Source organism: Panthera pardus, unplaced genomic scaffold, assembly GCF_024362965.1.
Source record: "Panthera pardus isolate Hobbes unplaced genomic scaffold, ASM2436296v1 HiC_scaffold_17, whole genome shotgun sequence".
NCBI lineage: Eukaryota > Metazoa > Chordata > Mammalia > Carnivora > Felidae > Panthera > Panthera pardus.
The window spans coordinates 107,424,218-107,435,746 of NW_026526732.1; the positions used below are offsets into that span (position 1 = coordinate 107,424,218).

Below are 11,529 nucleotides of genomic sequence, written 5' to 3' on the forward strand. Positions count from 1 at the left end.
TGCCACTTCTTGTGACTTAATATATACTCTGGTTAATTATTTCCCATTCTTCAGCAGTCAGCTGAAATACAATATCTCCATGAAACTGTGACCCCATAGATTCAAATAACCTCTCCAACTGCTTTGTATCCCAAATGGCATTTGTGTGTGCCACTAAAAGAACAATTCTCATTTTTTAGCTTTTATTATTATTATTTTAAAACATTTTTGTTTCCCGCCATATTGTGAGCTCTTCAAAGTTGGGATAGTATCCTCTTTACATCCCTTTTGGCTTCTAACACAGTGTAACTTATATCAAATGACCTTTCACATAAAGAATTACCATAATACTCTGGGATAAATATTGATTTTAGGGGCACCTGGCTGGCTCAGTCACCTAAGTGTCCAAATCTTGATTTCAGCTGAGGTCATGATCCCACAGTTAGTGGATTTGAGTCCCATGTCAGCCTCTCCACTGACAACATGAAGCCTGCTTGAGATTCTCTCTCTTCTCTCTCCCTCTCTGCCCCACCCCCACACTCACTTGATTGCTTTTTCTCTCTCTCTCAAAATAACCTTTTTTTAAAATACTGATTTTAACTAAATCATCAGTTATTTCACTTTCAATTCATACTCTTCTCCAGCTCTCTGTCCAGTGTTCTTCAACATTAGAAGCAAACTTATTACAATTATCCATTGTATACATTCTCTATCACATCTGCCAAGCAGGTTATATAACTCTCTCAATTCAATATAAACTAGATCATTCAAACAAGGGCAACGCAGAATCACTTTTTTAAATATTGTGAAAAAATGACACTTTCAGATATTTGGGGCCAAAGTAAATGTCTTTTTCTTCTAAGTGTTAGTCACAAACTGCAGGCTACTATGGAAATTCTGAAATAATCAGGAGAGTTTCTTTTGTGATTTTCTGATAATAATTACAGAGTGACATGATAGTAAATCCACTCTTCTGATATAATGCCAAAAAAGTGATTATTCTCTATTATTTTATTCTATGCAGTTGTTTATGCAATTTCTTCCTGTCATGATTGTTTTTATTCCATACCCATATGTTATTGCTGTTTTATAGCAAATGTATAACCACCAAATTCTAACAAGGTTGAAATTTCCTACAAATCTTTGATAATCATCTGATCCTTCGAATCATAGACATAATGCAAAGGATAGAGAGTGGACACTTATGAACTCTAGAGGCAAAACTTGATTTTATACAATAGCAAATATTCCAATGAAAAATTAAAATATCTTTCAAATAAATTATAAAGACTAGATGATAAAAGTGCGATATCATTTTTTGCTTTATCCTTAACATCCACACTTAAGGATGAAGTATCATTGGGAAAATGCAAATCAAAATTCTGTGGGAAATGTCCATCAATGTAGTGTATATATACAATGGAATGTTATTTGGCCATGATAAAGAATTAAATCTTGCCCTCTTCAATGAAGTAGTTGGATCTATAGAGTATTATGCTAACCAAAATAAATCAGTCAGAGAAAGACAAATACCACATAAATTTACTCATTTGTGGAATTTAAGAAATAAAACAAAGGAGAATAGTCAAAAAAAAAGAGTGAGAGAGAGGGAAACCAAGAAACAGATTCGTAACTATAGAGAAGAAACTGATGGTTACTAAAGGGGAGGTGCATGGGGGGTAATTACACAGGTGATAAGGATTAAGAGTACACTTACCTTGATGATCAGGGAATAATATATGGAATCGTTAAAACACGATATTGTACACCTGAAACTAATATTACACTGTATGGTAACTAACTGGAATTTCTATAAAAACATTAAAAAACAAAAAAAAAATACACAATTATGAAAATTTATGCAAATGGTGCTGGGAGAACTGGACTGTGACATGAAGAATGAAATTGGACCATTTTCTTACACCACACACAAAAATAAATGCAAAATGGATAAAAACCTAAATGTGAGACAAGAAACCATGAAAATCCTAGAGGAGAAAAGAGGCAACAACCTCTTTGACCTCAGCCACAGCAACTTCTTGACAAGTCTCAGAGGCAAGGGAAACAAAAGCAAAACCACAATGAGATACCACTTTGCAACTGTCAGAATAGCTAACATCAACAACTCAGGAAACAACAGATGTTGACAAGGATGCAGAGAAAGAGGAATCCTAGTGTACTACTGGTGGGAATGCAAACTGGTACAGCCACTCTGGAAAACAGTATGGAGGTTCCCCAAAACATTAAAAATAGAAATACCCTATGACTCAGCAATCCCACTACTAGGTATTTATCCAAAGGATCAGGAGTGCTGATTCATAAGGGCATATGCACCCCAATGTTTATAGCAGCAATATCAACAATAACCAAAGTATTGAAAGAGCCCAAGTTTCCATTAACTGATGGACAGCCATCGGAAAGAATGAAATCTTGTCATTTCCAACAATGTGAATGGAACTACAGTGTATTTTGCTAAGCAAAATAAGTCAGTCAGAGAAAGACAGATACCACATGATTTCACTCATACATAGAATTTGAGAAATTTAATATGATCATAGGGGAAGGGAAGGAAAATAAGATAAAAATGAGAGGGAGGCAAAACATAAGAGACTCTTAAATACAGAGAATAAACTGAGGGTGGATGGGGATGAGGGGGCGGGGTTGGGGAAAATGAGTGATGGACATTAAGGAGGGCACTTGTTGTCATGAGCACTGGGTGTTATACATAAGGGACGAATCAGTGGATTCTTCTCCTGAAGCCAAAACTACACTGTATATTAACTAACTTGAGAAAGAAAATAAAAAGATGTTGTGTGTGTGTATATATATATATATATATATATATATATATATATATATACACATTGAAATATTACTCGGCAATCAAAAAGAATTAAATCTTGCCATTTGCAGGAATGTAGATGGAACTGGAGGGTATTATACTAAGTAAAATTGGTCAGAGGAAGACAGATACCATATGATTTCACCCATATGTGGAATTTGAGAAATTTAGCAGATGAACATAGGGGAAGGCAAGGAAAAATAGATAAAAAACATAAGGAGGCAAACCAAAAGAGACTCTTAAGTACAGAGAACAAGTTGAGTGTTAAATGGGAGATGGTCATTAGGGAGGGCAAGTGTTGGGATCAGCACTGGGCATCATACATAAGAGATAAATCACTGGGTTCTACTCCTGAAGCCCAAACTACACTGTATGTTAATTAACATGGGAAAGAAAGAAAGAAAGAATGAATGAATGAATGAATGAATGAATGAATCTTATAGGTTAACATCTACTGTAATTCTAGTCTTTGAAATGCACATTTAGCAGCAAATTTTATCTGTAACGCATTTACTACCTAGAGAAAAAAATTCTGAATATACAGTTCCTCATTCCCGCCCTGAAGCTTTCCTTCATGTTGGCATAACTTTTGCATCTATTCCATTTCTCCTAATGAAACATCAGGATAGTCTAATTCTCCAACCTCTTCATGAACTGCTTTTTCTCTGCCACTTTACAGACATCAATCGGATGCAGGTCAATGGTTTAGGAAATCTTTCTTCGTGATCTGGGCTTTCAGGCAACACTGGGAAATTTTGCTCCCTTCTTAATCTGAATTAATGCTTTTATAATGTGCCTCTAGGACTAAGACCTATTTGCTGGGTTTTTTTCAGTCAGAATGAGTAGCAAGAATCTGCGACAGGTTTCATCACCTCATGAAGTCACGTGTTCAAGAAGGTGGAGTCCTCCTGTCCAGAATGAGTTTTTAACCTGCTTGGGGAACAGCAGAATTCACAGAATTCACAGCCACGCTGCAGGAAAGACATGAAGGGGCAGCAGTGCTGGACAGCACGTGCTTAGCTTTTCCACACGTTGTGGGCTCCTCGCTGGTCAAGAAGCAGCATATCGGGAGAACTGTCTCTGGATCATAGTAACGTCCATCTTCAATCTCTCTTGGAAAAGAGCGTGTCTGGGTTGGTAAAACAATTGGGGGAGGTAAGGGAAACTGAGCTTAGAGTTATATGCACTGATTCCTCTGGTTTTCTTTCAGAATTCTTATACAATAAATCAATATTGTAAATCTCTTCAGAGAAATTCTCCCTTTTAAGCTCTATTATGAAAGATTAAATCTATTCTCCACTAGAAGAGGAGGACATGAAACTCTTTCTCGACGTGTGATTTCAGACATTTTGATCCAGCAGAAATGTAATGGGGAAATGTAGGTTAAATTGGAAATGAAGGACTGAAATACAATATTTTATGCAAGAGGACTGTGCACATGGGAAGGAATCAGATCTGTCTCTAAATCTCATGGTGTGCATGAAAAATTATTTGAAGATTTCCAATGTCAGGGTTTTAATTGGCAGAAGGATTTTTCCCCTTTCTGAATTAATCTCTGAAAGACATAGCGATAATGGAAATAGCTAAGGAATTAACAGCATGGCATTGACGTTCATTTTCAAAAAATTTTAATTTTTGTTTTCATATAATTTTAACTGAGGTTCTGTCTTATTCAGAAGTCAGGAACTATTACACACACCAACTTGTCTGTTGATATAAATAAGTATTATTTATTCATCTCCCTGCTCAGACATTATAGACCTATAAAGATGTGTGGCAGTGTGCAACACATTTCAGAGAGTTATTTTTTTATCCAATTTAGTCAATGTCAGAATCCAGGCTTAAACCAGGATTCTTGAAAAACCAATTCTTTTTTATGTTTATTTTTGAGATAGAGACAGAGTGTAAGTGGGGGGAGAGCAAGAGAGAGACGAAGAGACAGAATCCAAAGCAGGTTTTAGGCTCTGAACTGTCAGCACAGAGTCCAATGTGGGGTTTGAACCCATGAACCATGAGATCAGACACTTACCTGACTGAGCCACCCTGGTACCCCTTGAAAAGCTAATTCTGAGGGAATCTCCAACTGACTCTCTCAACTATTTTAGCCAGTATAATCAGTTGCTTCTAAACATTTCTACTTTTGAATCATGGCCAGAGTTTGAAGTATTTTCTTCATAATATCCAGGAAACATATTTGAAATGGCATAAAAAACAAATAGCATACTGTATATATTTGTATTATATCTACACACACGCGCACGAGTGTGCACACACACACACACACACACACACAAAGGGAGACAGGGACACTAGTTTGATATTTACTTGTTAATTTTCAATAAGTATTTTCCCTTAGTTATTTTTTTTTTTTTTGAGAGAGAGAGAGCATGAAGGGGGAGTGGGGCAGAGAGAGAATGTCAAGCCGGCTCTATGCCCAGCACAGAGCCTGACATGGGGTTTGAACCCAGATTCATGACCTGAGCCAAAATCAAGAGTCAAACACCTAACTTACTGAGCCACCCAGATGCCACTCTTATTTATTTTTTTAATTTTTTTAATGTTTATTTATTGTTGAGAGAAAGAGAGAGAGTGTGAGCAGAGTAGGGGCAAAGACAGAGGAAGACACAGAATCCGAACCAGGCTCCAGGCTCTGAGCTGTCATCACAGAGCCTGATGCAGGGCTTGAACTCAAGAACTGTGAGATCATGACCTGAGCCAAAGTTGAAGCTTAACCCACTGACCCACCCAGGCACCCCCGTTATTTTTTAGTAGAAGCTTTCTGGATGTTACTATGGCTTCAGGCACTAAGAAGTTGTATTTTTATATTCAGTGATAGCACACAATGGAGAACTAGTGATAATCTGTTCAATTGTTAAAAATTTGGGCGGTTCTAATATCCTCATGCATGTCCACAGGAGCTCTACCTGTATCACACTACTGAATAAGGCTGAGCTCATTATTCCTTAGAACAGAAACTAATGTCTTAAATTACTTTTCACCAGACTGAATGTACCTGTTATTTGTTACCATATAAATCACAGATATTTTCCACTTGTCTGCCACCTTCTCTCCTCCCATTTAGGTAACTTCAAAAACACCAACGTATGTTTTAATGTAAAAAAAAAAAAGTGCTAACTAATAACTTTAAGTGATTGTACACTTTTATTCATAGTATGATAATTGTTCTTTTGTTCAACAATTATGTATAAATATGTGGGAAAGGTAAACGGTAGATAGATACAGATAGATACATAGATACACAGATATTGGATAGATAGGTATTGGGGGAATGTTTTAGGCAGCATGGAGAGCTATCAAGCACACTTTCTTAAAGATTGCAAAATATCATTAGAGGCTGTTAAACTTTTACCTACATGGCACATTATAATTTCTCCTTATAACAATTGTACTAATATTTATAGAGATATGCTATGCTCTAAGCAGATTTATTACTAAGTTAATCTTGACCCCAAACAGTTTTGTTTTTCTTATTTTCACAATAAGAAATCTGAGCCCAGAAGTGCTTGGTAAATTGTCTGGGAGAAAACTCTTAAGTAACTTGCAGAGACGTGAAGAAAAACTCTTCCTATGCTTTTAGGCTCTGGGATACACTGGCCATCTGCAGATACCCCTTTCATGACATACGATATCAAACAAAAAAAAAGATATATTCAGAGTAACCCTCTTTAAGCAAGAAACATTCAGAGCCAGACAAAAGAATGAGCAGGATTACAAAACAAGTAGAAATCCAGAAAAGGGGACGTGTTCCAAGGGCTTCTGATGGAAATGAGTTTACATGTCGAACTGGGAGGAAGCCAGGAGTCCATGTGTGTAAAGTGACTTCTGAGATGAGAATGAGGCCTTGTGCATGTCCATCAAGGAATCTTAAAGGACTGGAGTATTTCTTCAGTGTAACAGAAAGGGGCCCGCAAATTAAAAAGCACATGGATGATGTAATTGATTTTATTGAATCTTGTGACAATGTAAACAACAACAAAAAAGAATGGATGAAAGGAGTGAAGACAGCAGCCAGAATCTAGAAAAGAGACAATGGGGGTACCTGGGTGGCTCAGTTGGTTAGGCATCCAACATGGACTCAGGTCATCATCTCAGGGTTCGTGGTTTCAAGCCCCATGTCTGGCTCTGTGCTGACAGCTCAGAGCCTGGAGCCTGCTTCAGATACTGTCTCTTCCTCTCTCTCTCTCTCTCTGCCCCTCCTCTCTCTCTTTCTCTCTCTCTCTCAAAACTAAATAAACGTTTTAAAAAATGTTTAGAAAAGAGACAATAGTAGTTTAGAATACCATAGTGATTGTGGAAGCTTCTTAACAGTGAGAGGATAGTTAAAATACAACTTGCATTAAAATTTACCATTTCAGTGATAAGTTAAGTATTGGGATGAGAGACATAAAGGTGCCAAAGATAAAAGGCCATGTCTCCTACGTGAGAAATCACTACACCAACGGCACTACTCACTAAGATATGAAAGAAGAGGAACACTCTTTTCCTCATTCTGACATTAGCAAAATAATTACATTTTATAGGCAAATTTCCTGACCAAAAAAATAATGTGTTCACTATATCAAGCAAACTAGATGGGTAGAGAATCAGAGGGTCACATCACTTTAGAACCAGACCCTTTTCACACTTGCAAATTTACATGTCACAAATTTCACCAAACTCTCCAAGGTCACCTAGATAAAAATATAATATTAAACCCAACACCATAAAAGTATCTACAACAAATACCAGATTACTTGGCTATAATATTTACTTTGACCCATTATTTTTTTAATAATTAACATAAATTCTTTCTCTTTTTTTAGTTCTGTATTTAGTTAAATTATGTGGTCTCTACTGATCAATTTCTCCTTCTCCTTCTTCTTCCTTATTCCTCCTCCTGTTCCACATCATCATTCCCATCCTCCTTTCCCTCCTTCTGCTTTTCTCATTCTACGATTTGGACACTGAAGGACTATGGGTCAAAACAATCACACTTCTCTGCATGGTTTTATTCTGCTCGGCTTCTCGGACCATCCCAAACTGGAGATGGTCCTATCAGGAGTTGTCACTCTCTTCTACTTCGTTACATGGGTGGGTAACACAGCCATCATCCTTGCATCTCTCCTGGATTCCCATCTCCACACACCGATGTATTTTTTCCTCAGGAACTTATCTTTCCTGGATCTATGTTTCACAACCAGCATCATCCCTCAGATGCTCGTTAACTTGTGGGGACCTGACAAGACCATCAGCTATGTGGGCTGTGTCACTCAACTCTACGTTTATATGTGGTTGGGTTCCACTGAGTGTCTCCTCCTTGCTGTTATGTCCTATGATCGTTTCACAGCTATTTGTAAGCCCCTGCATTATTTGGTAATCATGAATCCACATCTCTGTCTCAAGATGATAATCACAGTCTGGAGCATTAGTTTGGCTGGTTCTGTATTATTATGTACACTCACCCTCAATTTGCCTCGATGTGGAAACAACCTTCTGGACCATTTCTTGTGTGAGTTGCCAGCTATGGTCAAGATAGCATGTATAGACACCACAACAGTTGAAATGTCTGTTTTTGCTTTAGGCTTTGTCTTTGTCCTTACACCACTCGGCCTTATTCTTATATCCTATGGCTACATCGCCAAAGCCGTGCTGAGAATAAAGTCAAAAGAAGGCCAACAAAAAGCAATTAATACCTGTGGATCTCATCTCACTGTCGTGTCCATCTTCTATGGAACTATTATCTACTTGTACCTGCAACCAGGTAACAGTGCCTCCAAAGACCAGGGAAAGTTCCTCACCCTCTTTTACACGATCATCACTCCAAGTCTTAACCCTCTCGTTTATACCCTGCGGAACAAGGACATGAAGAATGCATTGAGGAAGCTGGTGAGATTGACCGTGAATCTACAAAATCGAAGAGGAATGGAAAGTCAAAGAAAAGTATTACCCTGGATAAGAATGAAAACCATTTTCTAATTGTCTTTATTTGTTTTATTCAAATGAAATAACACACAGTGTTATATAGTTTAGTTTCAGATGTACAATATGACTCAACAATTCTATACATTTATCAGTGCTCATCACATGTAATTTTTTTAATCCCCTTTATCTATTTCACCCATCTCCTCACTCACCTCCCCTCTAGAAATTACTAATTCCCTATATTTAAGAGTCTGTTTTTTTAATCTCTTTCTTTTCTTTGTTTGTTCATTTGCTTTGATGCCTAAATTCAACATATGAGTGAAATCATATGGTATTTGTCTTTCTCTGACTTATTTCACTTAGCATTACATGCCCTAGCTCCAACCACGTTATTGCAAGTGGCAAGATTTTGTTCTTCTTATGGCTGATAAATATTCTATTCTGTTTCTTCTATCTTCTGTATCCATTCATCTATTGATGGGCACTTGGGTTGCTTCCATATAGTGACTATTAATAATGCTGCAGTAAACAGGGGTGCACATATCTTTTCAAATTAGTGTTTTAGTGGAATTAATGGATCATATGGTACTTCTATTTTTAGTTTTTCAAGGAAACTCCATAGTGTTTTCCACAGTGGCTGTACCAATTTGCATTCCCACCAACAGTGCATGAGGATAGCAATTCCTTTGACATCAGCCACAAAAACACTTTCTGAAATATGTCTCCTCTGACCAGAGAAACAAAAGCAACATTAAACTATTGAGACTACAGCAAAACTAAAAGAGTTTGCACAGCAAAGTAAACAATAAACAACACAAGAGGGCAAACTACCGAATGGGAGAAGATATATCTAAATGATATATTCAAAATGTATAAATAACTTATACAACTCAACACCAAAAAAATCTGATTTAAAAATAGGCAGAGTACCCTAATATACCTTTTTCCAAAGAAGACAGATAGATAGCCAACACACATGAAAATATGCTCAACATCACTAAGCATCAGAGAAATGCAAATTAAAACCACAATATGAGATTACCTTACATCTGTCAGAATAAGTAAAATCAAAAATGCAAAAAATAGCAAGTGTCGGTAAGGATATGGAGAAAAATGAACCCTCATGCACTGTTGGTGGGAATCTGTCTTCAATTTCTACTGAGGCAAGTAATTCCTAGATCATAGAGGCAATTAATAGAACAGTTGGTGCATATGAATATTCTGTGGATGCAAACAATACTATACCCATCCTACTTAGCTCTTTTATGACTCTAACCATTTGCATATCTTGAGGGAAAACAGGAATTTTTATTTTGTTTGTAATATAACACAAAGAGGCTCTAAATATAAACTTGAATGTATATGATTTATGCTAAAGACCCATAAGAACTGTTTTGTTTATCTGGTTTTGTATTTTCTATGCTAGTGCTTTCATCCTCAGAAATATAGACTTGAATGAGTGGCTTCACTTACTTTGTGGGGAGCATATAACATTGTAACGTACAAATAATGATTTTGTACATCAAATCTCTTGAGATGCCATACAAACATTTATCAATATCCTGACTAAATTGGTCTTTGTTATTGAAGTTATTTCTCACAAGAAAGTGAGAAGAAACAACTTAAAGGGCTTAAAAGGTAATAAAACAGTCTTATTCATTACTTATTCATTCATGAAACATTTATTCCATGACTGTCTCAGTCTCAATGGATAAAGAATATTACTCTTATGAGTTTAGTTAGGATTTAACTTAGCTCTATCTATAGAATCATGGAATTTATGTAAAGTTTGAGAAATGTAGATTTGTACATTTTTCTGTAGTGGACTCTCATAAAATGAATAAATCTTTTTATTTCCATTTATCATAATACAGTAGTTAGATTTTTATGGGAAAATTGGATGAGTTTTTAATTGAACTTTGATATTTTCTGTGATCTGATACCTTTCTCTAAAAGACCCCATTATTTAATCATTGCAATCAATCACATATATAATATTTTCTTCTCTGTCACTTCATAATTCTCAAAATGTAAAGAAGAGGGATCACTGGATAATTTTTACTTTCCCACTCAGAATAACACAGAAATGCCTCACATAAAACATAATGTGAGGTAGGATGCTGTCAATGTCCTTTCATCTACACAAATCTCTTTCATAGGTGCCTCCAGAAACAGTTCACAAGCCAACAAAAATGTCCACACAGAGGATATAAGTTCTATGGGCCTGATGTACACAGTCTAGCCACCTCACTCAATGCACTTATATCTGGAAAGTTTGTTCTTACTCTTCACAAGAATCTTGAATAACGTTAGGAGAAATATTAAGTCATTTGCTAACTTCAATAATAAATACATCAAAAACAGACGAGCAATGGACTCTTAGGAAAACATTACATTTTATACCTATAATTGTTTGTTTTTATGTGTATCTCTAGTTCTTTTTTTCCTTTGCTTAAGTTTCTTCTGCATCAGTCCTGCAAAATACACCAATATTTTAAATAATTAATCTCCCTCTTATTTCCCTGAAAGAAGTGTATATACTCAGACCATTATGTTAAATTAGAATAAATCCCTAAAATATATTGAGCCCCTATAAGATAATCAGTACTTCTATAAGCATTCAGGTAGATGCCTCTCTAGGAACTAAGAAACTGGCCAGCATTTCCGTTGCCCCATCCTTCAGCATAGACACAGAGCCACCTATGGGAAACAGCACCACATGGGCGCTGGCTGCCTAACTTGCCTCACCAAGTCCCATGCCTCTGTGCTTTGGCAAGATGGTCCTT

The 11,529-nt window shown here is 36.5% G+C and overlaps 1 pseudogene; it reads left to right on the plus strand.

Moving 5' to 3' along the window:
- Positions 1-7,795: 7,795 nt before the first annotated feature.
- LOC109259423 (olfactory receptor 2W1-like) lies at positions 7,796-10,985 on the plus strand (annotated as a pseudogene).
- The last annotated feature ends 544 nt before the right edge of the window (positions 10,986-11,529 follow it).